At 34.9% G+C, this 12,547-nt stretch overlaps 1 pseudogene; it reads right to left on the reverse strand.

Annotated features, from left to right (window-relative positions):
- Window positions 1–603: 603 nt before the first annotated feature.
- Window positions 604–9,370, reverse strand: LOC149562482 (sugar transport protein MST4-like; annotated as a pseudogene).
- Window positions 9,371–12,547: the final 3,177 nt, after the last annotated feature.

Here is a 12,547-nt window from a genome sequence, read left to right on the forward strand (position 1 = left end):
TTTTTAAAATTCTTGAGAGGGTGACTCCTATACATGAAGATATATGCTCTTGCAATGTCACACATTTCAAAACAAAGTCTAGTTTATCGTATCATTAATTTTTATAACAAAATATCATATTCAATACTAGAAGTATAAAGGAACATTACAATGGTATTTCACACTATTCCACCAGATGTGTTCTCCTTTGAAAAAATCTTTCTTCAAAATCACCTTGCCAACCTTTGGTAGAACTTAGCTGCCCTGCAGCCCTTGTTTTAAATAAAAACAGCCCTTTGTTTTAAATAAAAAACGAGAAGAAATAAGACAAATAAGAAAAGGATAAAGGTTGGAAGAAGAGTTGAGATTTGGAAAATAAATTTAAAAAGGTGGATAATAAAATATAAATTGATTTTTTCTGATGCAATTAATCTTCTATAAATTTAGAGTTGTATTGTCTTTTTAAATATATATATTAAGGACCTGCTATTGAACTAATGTTCCCATCTTACAGTTCGAGCATATTTGAAGGGAAATGGAAAGGTGGAGATGGGTTATTTCAAGCTCTACACCTTGTCTAACATGCAATGGCGGCCCTTCAAATGAAAGATCAGAGTACATTGATTAAGGAAAAGTTTCGCACACTGTAATACTCTGTCCAGCGTATCTAGTTTCCAATGGAAAAGTTTGGCTGGGAATGAGCCATCCAAGCCGCCCCCATGACCAGGCAAAGGCTGAGACCAGTGTGCATACCAGTAGCACTATGATAGTGGCTACGCCCATGGGAAGATCATTGTACGAACTCATCTCTGTTTTCAACAAAATTGCATCACAAAATCGTTATAATTGGAAATGGAAAACATTGATTAACCTAGCAGAAAAACTCATGATGGCTCCTGAACATATACCTGTGAAATAAACATACGTGTTCCCGCTTGGAGTAGAAGCACTCTGCGCCCGACTCTGCCGACGATGACAGAAGAATAGATTGAAACTACAGTGGATACAACATTTACAGCACCAATGATGACCGAAGAATAGAGGGAAGCATTGTTTTTGAAGCCCAGTGTCTGGAAGAGCACAGGAGCATAAATCATAACTGCTGGAAGAATTGGAGGAACATTGTGATGATCAGTTGAGACCTGTTTCTGCGCTTGACAAGATTTCTGAATGGGCGTTTAACTTTTGTGGCTATTCTACTGGCCTCTACCAATTCGTTGAATTCTGGCTCGATATTGCTAGTTCCTCTTATTATTCTGAGCACAACCTTACCCTCTCCAGACGTCCACCTTTCAATCAAGCTTTGGGAGTTCCCAATAAAAATATGGAACCTACTGTAAAAAGATCAGCAGGAATTCCTGCTAAACCAAGTGAAAGCCTCCATTCCCAAGGCTTGATTCTATCTGTTCCATAATTCACCAAGTTCGCAATTAGAATTCCTAAGGTAATATTCAATTGTAAGAAACTACTGAGAGCTCCTCTGATTCTGGTGGGAGCAATCTCTGAGAGGAAAAGAGGAACGGCCTGCAGCATCAAATTTAACGCCCGTCAATCAGGCAAAACAAATAAAATGGGGTAAATCAGGCTCTACACTAAACTGCCCGTCATTTTAATATTAAAGAAAAGAAAATAGAAAACAGAAAAACATTGAAGATGAAGGCTAAAACCGGGTTATCAGGAGTAAAACCAGGTTTTGCAAAAAACTTTGGTGTTTGGTTGGTTAAAATCATAACCTGGTTTTCAATTTCATCGTCCAATTTTGGTCAAAAATTGGAAGAAGTTTCTTCCAACAAAAAGGTGGAATTTGAAATTAAAACCAGGTTTTGAATTTTATGACAGTTTTTTTAATAATATTTTTGGGTCCACGGTATATTCATCTTCCGTGTGAACCAAACGGACCATTAGCTTTCCAAACCACAAAACCAGGTTTTCGAAAACCTGGTTATAAGATAACCTGGTTATGGCACAAATTGATCTTCCCCAACCAAACGGGGCCTAACTGTTTGGTGGGGGAATAGAAATAGGAGAATAGGAATAGCTATTCTGGAATATATATTCTGCAATAGAAAATGGGGGTACATATTCCTATTCTCTGTTTGATTCAACCAGAATTTGATGGGGAATTCGCGAACCCAAAAATTTATGTTTTCTAAAATAAATAAAATTAGAATAGGAATACATATTTCAATTCCACCTATTTGGGTGGAATTGCAAAACCTCATTTTTGGACCAAAATTGGAATACATATTCCTATTTATTTCGTATTCAAATTTCAATTTGGTGCATCTAAACAAAGAATTCAAAATTTTAAGAATTTACATATGCCTATTCCGTTTGTATTCCAGTTACCTAAATTTTCATCAATTCAATATCAATAAAATTAGAGAAGAAAACAGAAAAAATAAAAACACAAAAAATAGGCAAATTCCTTTCTGATTTTCTAAAATTGACAAATTCTAAAACTTTTCATCACAAACAAAAGTGTCCCCTGGTTAGCAAATCCAAACCCACAACCAAACAAAATTCTACCCATGATAAGCATGAAGAGATTTGAAGCAGCCGCGTTCAACACAACTCCAAGCACAAAAAATATTTCGGCAATAGACATCGTCAGCCAACACCCCCATACTGTGGTCAAATAGGATGCAAAGAATGTCACTACAAGACTGGCCAGAAATAAAGATGAAATAAACAGCTGAAGCCCCTGGTTGTCATATTTACAGTAAGGATAGTTGTCGTTGATCTCATTCTTCTTGCGAGACACAAGTGGAAAAATTTCTCCAAGAAATCGTTCATAGACGTCACTTCGCCTACAAATTGAACATTCAATCTCCTTATAAAAAACTACCAATATTTCCATCAGATTTCCACAAAACAAACTCACCCAACCTCTAAACAGCCATACATTACCAGATCTCCTTCCATTCAAATAAAAATACCAAAGCTTTCACTACAAATGTTAAAGATTTGACTGGAAAATTTAAATTTCTCAAAGACGACTCTCCTTTCATTTCAAACAAAAATACCAAATCTTTCACTACAATCTCTAAAGCTTTCACCGAAATATTTAAAATTCTCTCACAAGGTTCTCCTTCCATTTCAAACAACAATACGAAATCTTTCCCCACACATTGCAAAGATTTCAATAGAAATTCTAAAAAAATTTCAAAGTGGCTAAAAGCTTATCTGAAATTTGTTGAATTATTAATTGCATATAGTCGTTTGCCCCTGGAGCCAAAAGCCCACCTACCACCCTGACTACGTCAGAAACTTTAAAACTTGGTAGGTGAGTTTTCAAATCTGAAAATGAGAGGGAAAACGTTTTGCCAGTAAGACAAAATGAATGTTTTAGATTCATTCGACCAGTGAGTGGAGTCAGAGAGAGAATTGAAAAGAGAAATTGCAGAGAAGAGCAGAGAAGGAAGAAGAAAGAAAGTGATCAGTAGATCTAGTCATGCAAAAGATAGAAGGAAGCTTATTTCATGCTTGTAGTTGCACGTGTTTCTTTGCTGGTCATTCTATAAGTTTTTGTTTATTGAATTTGTCATGTGAAGCAGTGATTGCTCCAGGCACTATTGTATGCAGCCATTAGAGTTGCAAGTTTAAAGTTTAAAGTTTGAAGTTTTAGGGTTATTTTAGGATTTTCTGGTTGAAGTCGAATGCTCTCAGATTTTGTAATAGTTTTAATCAAAGTGAATAGCAAGCAAGCAAGCATACTTGAATCCATTGCTCTTCCTCTATTTGTTGCATTTGAGAAGTTTATTATTGTATGCTTTAAGCTTTGGTTCTCTGGTTTTTAATGGTGGAAACATTCATGTTGTAAGACTGTTACTCAGTCTAGTCTTGTCTAGGAAATAACTATGTAGTTATTGCCAAGCTTGCTTGGCATCCTCTTTTACCGAGCTCCACCCTATAGTGGTGACCAAGCTCACTCGCATCCATTTGTGCCGAGTTGCCCTTCATGTGCCGAGCTCACTCGACACCCTCCTGCCACTCAGCTCCTTCAGGTGCTGAGCACAAAACTGGAACTCGACAACAGTTAGTGTTGAGCAAAATTTTAATTTGTGATTTTATTTTTCACATGGTATTAGAGCTTTGAGGCCCCACATCCATAGTGAGTTAGGGCATTTATTTTTTCTGAGATATTTGACATGGCAGGAGATACAGGAAAGATATGACATCAACCACCATCCTTTAATGGACATAACTATGATACATGGGCAAAGAAAATGAAAACCATAATGGTTGAAAATGATTTATGAGAGTTTGTGATTAATGGGTTTAATGATGTGATGAACCCAACTCAGTATACTGCCCTCACAAATCCACAAAAGACTCAGTTGAAAGAGTCAAGGAGAAAGGATGTTAAGGCATTAAGTTTGATTGAGGCAACTATGACAGAGACAGTTTTTCTCAAAATTGCAGCAACAAATTATGCAAAGAAAGCATGGGATATCCTTGAGACGAACTTCGAGGGAACTGATAAGGTTAGAGTAGTAAAGCTACAGATTATCAGAAGAGAGTTTGAGAACCTTCAGACGAGGGACAATGAACCTATTTCAGAGTTTAGCTCACGAGTCTCCACTTTGATAAACTAGCTCAAGTCAAATGGAGAAGAATATGATGAGCAGAGAATAGTAGAGAAAATATTGAGGAGTTTACCTCAGAAATATGACAATCTCATCGTGACCATAGAGGAGGCTAAAGACCTCACCACATTGACCATGGATGAGTTGATGGGAACTCTTCAAACCCATGAGCACTGGATAAACAGGTTAGCTACTACTTCCCAAGAGCAGTCTTTCAAGGCTCAAGAGAATTCAAGAGGCAGGGGGAGAGGTAGAAATGGCTCTGGTACAGGCTCAAGAAATAGAAGTCATGGAAGGAATGGTCAAAGGAATGTTGGTGCAGAAAGCTGAGGAAGAGCAACCAACCAAGAGGGAGCAAGCACTTCTCAAAACAACTCTAGAGGAGGTAAGAAGAATTACAACTCTAATAAGAGTAATGTTGAATGCTACTACTGTCATAAGTATGGGCATTATGCAAGTGAATGCTGGAAGAAATAGGGTGATCAATCAAAGAAAAATGCTAATGTGACTGATGTGAATATGAAAAATGCAAACAATCCCACTACCTTCATCATGTGTAATATTGGTGAAGAAGGAAGCCCTGAGGTATGGTACCTGGACAATGGATGCAGCAACCACATTAGTGGTAATGAAAGTCTATTCTCTTTCATTGATAAGATTTTTAAGTTAGAAACTAAAATGGAAAATAATGCAACTATTCCCATAGTGGGCAAAGGATCTATTATGGTCCGCACCAAGTAAGGTGAGAAGAAGGAGATACAAAATGTGTATTTTTCCCCCGGCATGAAGCACAATTTGATGAGTGTTAGACAACTCATTCAAAATGGATATAAAGTGCTAATGGAAAATGACAAGTGTGTCATTCATAAGAAGGATGGGAGTTATAGATTGTTTAGAGCAGTCCAAATGACAAAGAATAGGATATTTTCATTGAGGATAGAGATATGTTTCTCTTCTCAAGTCAATGTTGCACCTCCCAAGCATGTATGTACATCAATACACTAGCAATCAGCTCTTAGGAGTGTGATTGAAGACCCCTCCAAACTTTGGCATCTCAGGTATGGACATTTTGGCTTTGCTAGTTTAAATTTGTTGTCCAAGAAAAGAATAGTAGATGGTTTGCCAAGCATTATAAATTCATATGACAAGTGTGAGGCTTGCATATTGGGTAAGCAAAATAGGCTTCCCTTTAATTTTGAAAATTTTAGAAGGGCTAGAGCACTATTAGAGTTGGTGCATTCTGATTTGATAGGCCCTATGCAAACTACTTCTATCAAGGGGAGTACTTATTTTAGGACATTCATAGACGATTTCAGTCATAGGACATGGGTGTATTTTTTGGAAAACAAATATGAAGCATTTGGCAAGTTTGTTGAATTTAAAGCCCAAGTTGAAAAAGAATGTGGACACTATATTAAGGTTCTTAGATCAGATAGAGGAGGGGAGTATACCTCCAATATGTTTGTAAATTTTTGCAAGAAAAATGGCATCAAGAAAGAGCTAATAGCCAGCTATACTCCGCAGCAAAATAGAGTGGCTAAGAGGAAAAATAGGATCATTATTGAAATGGCAAGAAGCATGATGAAAACAAAAGGGCTCCCAACTGAATATTGGGGAGAAGTTGTAGCACCAATGGTATACTTGATAAATAGGTGTCCTACAAAATCAGTTTGTGACAAGATACCTCTTGAGGCTTGGTCAAGGGGTAAATGGAGAATTGAACACTTGAGAGTGTTCGAATGTGTAGCATATGCACATGTGCCTAAGGAACAAAGGTAAAAGCTGGATGATAAATGTGTGAAGTGCATCTTCACAAGGTACAACTCAGAATCAAAGGCTTATAAATTGTATGATCCAATTAACAAGAAGATCATCATTTCAAGAGATGTGAAATTTCTTGAAAATCAATCATGGGATGGCTCGGTAGATGAATCCTCAAGCACTTCAAGTAAAGTGCCTACCATTGAAGAGGAAGAAGATGACATTGATGATTAGAAAAAAGATGGAACAACAAACATAAATTGCAAAAAAAGGCAAAAAGGGAAGCGACCCTTAACATGCCGAGCAACAACTCCAAGCACTTCAAGACAGCCCCGAGCTAGTATGCAAAATAGTAGCAGCAACAATACTAAAAATTCAGATCCCACTCTTGCCTCCCTATTACCAAGAAAGTCCAAGAGTCTAAGGGAGATATACTAAGATGAAAGGTATGAGGAAGATTATGATGAGAGTGTAAATTTTGCATTTTTTTTTCATAGTGATCAAATTTATTTTGAAGAAGTTGTGAAAGAGGAGAAATGGTGTAATGCAATGGATGAGGAAATAGATGCTATTGAAAGGAATGGGACATGGGAGTTAACTACTTTGCCTCTCAAGAAACAAGTAATTGGAATGAAATGGGTATACAAGACCAAGTGCAATGCTGAAGGAAAAATAGATAGGCATAAGGCATGTTTAGTAGTCAAGGGGTACAAACAATAGTATGACAGAGATTATGATGAGACATATGCCCCAGTTGCAAGAATGAAAACCATGCATGTTGTCATAGCAATTGCAGCCCAACCACAAATGGAAGGTATATCAAATGGATGTGAAGTCCACCTTCCTAAATGGTGGATTGAAGAAAGAAGTGTATGTGGAGCAGCCACTTGGTTATGAAGTTACAGGTGCAGAACATAAGGTATATAGATTGAAGATAGCTCTATATGGGCTCAAGCAATCTCCACAGGCATGATACAACAAGATTGACTCATATTTGATGAGCAATGACTTTAGCAAAAGCAATGGTGAACCCACACTTTACATCAAGGCAACAAATGGTAATGTGTTGATTGTTGTCTTGTATGTAGATGATTTAATTTTTACTGGAAATGATAATTTCCTAATTGGTGAGTTCAAGGAGGCCATGAAAAATGAATTTGAAATGATAGACCTAGGTCTCTTGAAATACTTTCTAGGCATAGAAGTAAAACAAATGCATGATGACATTTTTATCTCTCAAGAAAAATATGCAAGGCGGATCTTGGAGAGATTTAAAATGCAGAACAATAAGGCAACCCCCACACAAACAACAATAGGTCTGAAGTTGAGCAAGGAAGATTGCAGCAAAAGTGTGAATCCAATACTATACAAGAGTATGGTTGGAAGTTTGATGTATTTGACTACAACTCAACCAGACATAATGCATGCAGTAAGTTTGATTTCTAGATTTATGGAAACACCAAAGGATTCTCATTGGCAAGCGAGAAAGAGGATCCTAAGGTATGTGAATGGTACTAAGGGATTTGAAATTTTGTATACTGTAGAAAATGATTTTAAGTTGATTGGTTACTTGGATAGTGATTGGGCTGGAAGTCTAGATGATAGGAAGAGCACTTTCGGATACACGTTTCATATGGGATCGAGTGCAATTTCATGGGCATCCAAGAAGCAACCTATTGTTTCTCAATCTATAGCAGAGGTTGAATACATAGCAGCCAATGCAATAACATGTCAAGCTATTTGGCTAAGGAGGATCTTGATAGATTTGAATGAAAGGAAAGAGGATGGAACCACAATTTATTGTGACAACATCTCCTCAATTGCATTGCCCAAGAATCTAGTGTTCTATGGGAGAAGAAAACATATAGAGATCAAATATCACTTCATCAAAGAGTTGGTGGAGAATGGGGATATCAAAATGAAATTTTGCAAGTCTGAGCAACAGCTAGTGGATATCTTTACAAAGCCATTAAGCATTGGAACTTTTGTACACCTAAAAGAATGTCTTAGTGTAGTTGATTTGGATCATATGTGATCCTTGTTTGTTTGGCTTGGGACAAAGGGGGAGTGTTAAAATATTAATTGCATATAGTCATTTGCCTTAGGAGCCAAACGCCCACCTACCACCCTAACTGCATCAGAAACTTTAAAGCTTGGTAGGTGAGTTTTCAAATCTGAAAATGAGAGGGAAAATGTTTTGCCAGTAAGACAAAAAGAATGTTTTAGATTCATTCAACTAGTGAGTGGAGTCAAGGAGAGAGTTGAAGAGAGAAATTGCAGAGAAGAGAAGAGAAGGAAGAAGAAAGAAAGTGACCAGCAAATCTAGTCATGTAGAACACAAAAGGAAGCTTATTTCGTGCCTGTAGTTGCACGTGTTTCTTTGATGGTCATTCTATAAGTTTGTGTTTGTTGAATTCTTCTTGTGAAGTAGTGATTACTCCAGGCACTATTGAAGTTTTAGGATTTTCTAGTTGAAGTCGAATGCTCCCAAATTTTGTAATAGTTTTAATCAAAGTGAATAGAAAGCAAGCACGCATACTTGAATTCATTGGTCTTCCTCTATTTGTTGCATTTGAGAAGTTTATTGTTGTATGCTTCAAGCTTTGGCTCTCTAGTTTTTAATGGTGGAAACATTCAAGTTGTAAGACTGTTACTCGATCTGGTCTTGTCTAGGAAATAACTCTGCAGTTATTGCTGAGCTTGCTCGGTATCCTCTTTTACCAAGCTCCACCCTATAGTGGTGACCAAGCTCACTCGGCATCCATTTGTGCCGAGCTTCCCTTCATGTGTCAAGCTCACTCGGCACCCTCCTGCCACTCGGTTCCTTCAGGTGCAAAGCACAAAACTAACACTTGACAATAGTTAGTGTTGAGAAAAATTTTAATTTATGATTTTATTCTTCACAAAATTCCAATATTGCAGCCAAACGTGAGGCCTCTGCTTGCCGCCACAATGCATGTTATGATCACACACGGCGTTATCCACACCTCGACCTCCACTCTAGTAGGAGCGATAGGACCTGCGAACCCTGCCACATGCATCTTTTCTTTGTTGGATCTTTACAACTAAATAAAAAGCTTCAAATGCCAAAAGATTCACAAACTACAAACTTCGCAATCTTTCCTTCGCAATTTTTTTTACAAAAGATCGCAAATTCTCTAGACTGCAACAAATTCTTCACACAAGTCCACGAGAGACTTTGAAATTCTTCAAGAACAATGAGTGTTGAACAATCTGTTCTTTCTCAAATCATTGAAGTATAGGATGTGTGGGTTAATTTAAATAGTTTTGGAGCTCCTTTACATTCGACCATTTAAGTTTTTTTCCTTTTTTTTGTTCAAGTTAAGAAGAACTCCAGATTATAAGAGTTACTTTAACTCACACTTTTATCTTATGTGTACTCTTTAAAAAAATTAAACCTAAAAATAGAAATAAGTTGGTAATATTTGGAAAAATCTCTTCAAAAGTAGCTTTATATGTTTTATTTGAATTTTTTGAAAATAATTTATAACTAGCAGTCGCATGCTTTTGTACATGCAACCAGTGCATTGATAGGAAATGAGATTTAAGAGAAAAATGTAGAATGAACATTAAATAATGTAAATATAAGTTTTTTTTTTAAAATAAAAATACAAAAATAAAAAAGTTGAAAATTAAAACATAGATATAAAATTTACAATATTTAAAAAAATTAAATATTGCTTAAGAAACATGTACAATAATTTTAATATTTTACAATTAAATTAAATTTATCAAAAATGAAAAAAATAATCATTTAAAAAAAAACCATCAAAAATTTTATTATGAAAAATTAATAAGAGAAATACAAAAAAATAAATATGAAAAATAGTGACATCCGTAACAAATATTTATTGACTAAATAAATTATAGAAACTGAAAAAATAATATTTAAAGAAAAAACTAAACCAATATAAATAAAATAAAATTAAACATAATAATAATAATAATAATAATTTAAAAATCAAAACCTAAATCAATTTAAAAAATCAAAAGTTTAATAAATAGAGATCACAACATAATCTAATGTGGAGGTCACAAGTAATTATTTTTTAAATAAATAAGAAAAGAAAAACAATAGTTAAAGTGGATATTTAAATTATAATCTTATGTGAACCAATTAGATTATTAATAATTTTTAATTTAAATAACATAATATTTACTAAAATCTTTTAAATAGATTAATAAATAATTTTATTTAAATTAAATTTATCACATATGAAAAAATAATCGTTTAAAAAAACCCATCAAAAATTCTTATGGAAAATTAATAAGAGAAATACAAAAAAAATTGGAACCTAAAAGATAATATTTAAAGAAAAAATTAAACTAATATAAAAAAATTAATTAAAATAATTTAAAAACTAAAATTTAAATCAATTTTAAAAATCAAAAGTTAACTGAATATATCATAGCTAATGTGGAAATCACAACTAATAAATAGAAAAAAAAAAAAGAATAGTTAAAAGTGGAGATAACAACTATTAAATATCAAAACAAGAGTTAAAAGTGGAGTGAGATAAAAACTTGCTGGTAAATAATTAATGGGAAGGATTTTAACTTTTTGGCCAAACTCTTGCAAATTTTTCGTCAAAAATTTAATTTCCCAGAACAAAGTTCCCACTAATAACCTATCGGCTAAATAACATATTATATAATAAATATAAAACATTAGCTAACAATATATAAAAATCTATAAAATTATTAGTTGCACATTTTACATCTTATACTAACTCCATTCAGTGATAACATGCAACTAAGTGGTGTTTCATTCTGACAAAGTATGGGTTTGTTGTTTTAATAGGGAGTAATGATATTTGACAATAACTCAATGATCTTATACACAAGTTTAACATTAGCAATGATTTCTTGCCATATAAAAAGAACTTAATAATCACCAATACCTTATGCCTCATCTAACTTCATAGAGGGTATTTTCATCATTTGACATCCATTCCAACTGATTACTAGTTGATTTGATTGATTACAAGGTTAATTTCAATATTTTTCAAAAAATTGCTAAAATTGCCAAAAAGTTGTTAGCAACTTTTATTGCAAAATGCAATTTTTGCACTAACTCCTCCTAGAGCCTAACCAAGTTGGTTTTGGTAACACATAGGACCTATATAAGGTGTAATGACTCTCAAAAAACTTCTTGAGTCAACTTATTGACAAAAAATAACGAAAAAGCAAAAATCCTTAAGACTAAGGCAACTTGGGTTTATAGGTGACCTCAAGTTCCTTAACCTCACAAACAAGGATTACCTTATTACCATAAAAAATAACATGTTCAAATGAGGTGTATGATAACATGTAGCTAAAGTAGTGTTTCATTCTAACAAAGTACGAGTTTGCTGTTTTAAATAGGGAGTAATGATATTTGACAGTAACTTAATGATCCTATATACAAGTTTAACATCAGTAGAGATTATGTTTCAAACTCATAAAATAGCTATTAAGAAAATGAAGAAGAAGATCACCTCTTTACCTTTTATCATGAGTCTCCATCATTGGATGACATGACATATCCAATTTCCACCTAGGTGCCCTACACCACAAGTTTTAGCATCACCCGAGATGGGGTCGTTAAATGAAAATGAAATCCAATCTCCAAAAAGTGAGAGAGGTTATTGTAGGTGTTAGAAACAAGATCCTTTATCACCTAGAATTGCATCCATACCTCGCATGAGTTTCGAGATATGTCCCATCAAAGATCATTGCCCTATGGAATTTAATGACTCTTAGGGTCAATTCTATTTGGCAAGCACGAGAACATTCGAGCAGTTAACGAGATGGAAAGATATTGGAAATAAGGTCTACCTAGCCACCTAGAGATAAAAAAATAGACATTTCAATCCCATGACAAACAGTTGGAGAGATTCACTAGTTGGTGACTTTGTACTAGTCAACACTACAAGTTTCAACATCACCTAAGATGGGGCCGCAAAATCAAAACAAAATCTGATCTCCAAAAAGTGAGAGAGGCCATTGTCGATGTTAGCAACATGGTCCTGTATCACCCAAAATTGCATCCATACCTTGCACAAGCTTCAAGATATTCTCCATCAAAGATCACTTCCCTATGGTATTTAGTGACTCTTAGGGTCAATTTGGTTCGGCGTGCCTAAGAATGTTCGAGTAGTCAACAGGATATGACGAGCTTGAGACTAAGGTTTACCCAACCACCTTGAGCTAATAGA

The sequence above is a fragment of the Cupressus sempervirens genome, chromosome 4 (assembly GCF_028749045.1).
Source record: "Cupressus sempervirens isolate cs-2001-9-10 chromosome 4, ASM2874904v1, whole genome shotgun sequence".
NCBI classification, from domain to species: Eukaryota; Viridiplantae; Streptophyta; class Pinopsida; order Cupressales; family Cupressaceae; genus Cupressus; species Cupressus sempervirens.